The 2,788-nt window shown below is 41.4% G+C and overlaps 1 non-coding gene across 1 annotated transcript; it reads right to left on the minus strand.

The window, feature by feature from the left end:
- Positions 1-2,400: 2,400 nt before the first annotated feature.
- On the minus strand, positions 2,401-2,507 carry LOC136204964 (small nucleolar RNA R71). The gene has a single exon (XR_010675774.1). It is a non-coding gene; the product is annotated as a small nucleolar RNA R71 (small nucleolar RNA).
- Between the last annotated feature and the right edge of the window lie 281 nt (positions 2,508-2,788).

The following is a 2,788-nucleotide window of genomic DNA, read 5'->3' on the forward strand; positions in this document are numbered from 1 at the left end:
GCGTTTAAAGGAATGAATTGTCTCTTGTAGAAGAATGATATTATCAGCCATCTGACGACCAGGAACAAAACTACTTTGAGAGGGGTTGACAATAGACCGTAGGAGCGGTTTGATGCGATTGATAATACACTTAGTAATCACTTTGTAGATGATGTTGCACAGGCTGATAGGGTGGAACTGGGCAATGCAATAACGGTAAGGAAGATTTGATTCCAGGCTGGGGCAATGATCCCTGAAGACAAAGCTTGTAGGACTGTATTAGTAACCTGTTTACCAACCACTGACCATAATTTCTGAAAGAAACCCGCATGAAACCCGTCAGGGCCCGGGGCTTTATACGGACTCATGCTAAATAGAGCATTGCGAACTTCAGTACCTGAAAACATCCTCTAGAGTTGTGTCAATTCTCCCTGGGCAAGTGGCGGGAACTGACAATCAGTAAGCAGAGGAGGCCTATTAGGCATGAATTTGACTACAATTTAACATGTTATTTATAATGAATTAAGGGTGTTTTTGGGGTTAAATTACAAAGAATGAAGGTCTTATAAGTGTTTTTGTGCAGATAAGGAAAGATTAAGTCGAACAGTCTGGAAGCAGCCTGTTTCGCACATACCATGAGGAGTTGAGCCATTCTTTGACCCAGCGGTCTAACGCTGGAATTTCTGATGATGGACAACGACAGGACGGAAGGCAGGTGCGGCAGGAGCAGCAGGTAGAAAGGCGGATAAGAGCAGAAAAGTAGCAAGATGAAATGAAAGTTCGACCCTTGAGTGTTCAAGGGTCAAAAGGATCTTAACCACTTTTAGCATTCTAGGATTTGTGAACAATTTATTTGGTTTTTGTAATATTTGCTCGGTTACTTTATGTACCGTGTTGACCTTTTCTTTTCCCTTAAATAGACGTAGTGGGGAAAGGAAAAATATCTATCTTTTGTTGAACTGAAAAATAGACCTTTTGGTAGAGAGAAGATCTCTCGAGGAAGATGACTCCATGGATGGAGCTCTGTAGAATGGAAGCAGACTGTTCACTCAGTAGCATGAGTGAGTAGTCATTTTGAATAGGTTCGGCCAGTAGGGGCTGGTTATGTAAGTTCTCTAATTTCTATTTATGAATGAATGATGTTAATTTATGAAGTGTTTGATAAAGCTTTCTATTCCATTGCTTATGCATGTATGTTAGTGCTAGATGAATGATAGGGAACTGCTTTCATCTTCACCGAACTTTTCATCAAACATCCAACCCCGAAGCAGAGTTGTTAGGTGGTTGTATCAAGGGTTTTCTTTATTGAAATGTTGTTTCAGTCGTAATGCAAGAAAGAACCAACCTTAGGGACGCTTATGGTTGTAGTAAGTCTTAGAATCTTAAGAACACACGAGAGTTGACTTAAGTGAGCATCAAAGCAAAGACCTTGACTTCACTTTGTGTCATTCATGAATAAATAGGGTGTTTAGGGACTTAAGGTAACCTGTTCCGCTGTGCCTGGCCTGTTCTACCTTTTTATCATTATCAAGTAGTCGTTTTTATAAGCTAAATCATTGATTCTGTCACTTATTCACGATATCTCTCACTATAAAGAATTCACACACCACGAACACCCTGTTCTGCAACGTTTTTCTAGTAAATTTAGTCATCAATCCTTGTGGAGACGATACTCAACTTATCACTTTATTACTTGTATCTAGTGCACTTGCTAGAGTCTGTTCGTAAGATAACAAGTTTTTGGCGCCATTGCCGGGGATTGAAAGCAACAAAATTTACTTGAAAATTTCTGTGAAACAAGGTGTTTTTAATCTGTTTGCTAAAATAGTGCAGCCAGAAGGAGTTCTCCATTTGTTTATGCGCAGAGCTGGACCTCCAGTTTTTCCTATCGATCTCAAACTAGAGAGAACGTGTAGACGAAACCGAGCGGGAGCTCGACGAGCAAGACAAAGAGAGCGACAAAGAGAAAGAAGGATGGCTGGAAGAGTACCACTAGAACAACCAGTTCAACCTAATCAAGAAGAGGAAGGAGAGAACAACAATCCTCCAGTTATGAGGATCAGAGACTATTCCAGGCCGACCATGGAAGGATACTCGTCGTGCATTGTGTTGCCTAACGAAGGAAACAACATGTTTGAAGTGAAAGCATCTATGATACAAATATTGCAGGCCGCGGTTCAATTCAATGGATACCAGTCGGAAGATCCAAACGGGCATATCCAGGAGTTCATCACACTGTGCAACACTTTCAGATCAAACCGAGGAGTTTCCGATGATGTGATCAGGCTAAAGATGTTTCCTTTTTCTCTCAAGGATAAAGTAAAGAACTGGTTAAAGAATCTACAGCCAGGGACGATCACCACTTGGGAAGAAATGGCCAGTGCTTTTCTAATGTAATATTTTCCACATAGATAGGCCATCAAACTCAGAAATGAGGTATCCCATTTTGCGCAGGAGGAGGATGAATCCTTAGCCGAGGCATGGGAAAGGCACAAGGAATTATTAAGAAGGGTACCGAATCATGGCATCCCCATGTGGATGCAAGTGCAGAATTTTTACAATGGAGTCACCAACATTTATAAAATCCAGATTGAATCCATTGCAAATGGTAACCCCGAAGATCTTGAACCACAAGCCTTGTACAACCTTATTGAGAGAGTTGTAAGCACGAGCTATAACTGGCACTCCGCTAGGAGTGAAGGAAAAAGAGCGGGAAATGATGATGTTGTGTCGAAACTAACCACCCAGGTGGAACAGCTTGCAAAGCAGCTCAGCAAGATTAATGTATCATCCATTCATAGTGAACCGC

Source organism: Euphorbia lathyris, chromosome 8 (genome assembly GCF_963576675.1).
Source record: "Euphorbia lathyris chromosome 8, ddEupLath1.1, whole genome shotgun sequence".
Lineage (NCBI taxonomy): Eukaryota > Viridiplantae > Streptophyta > Magnoliopsida > Malpighiales > Euphorbiaceae > Euphorbia > Euphorbia lathyris.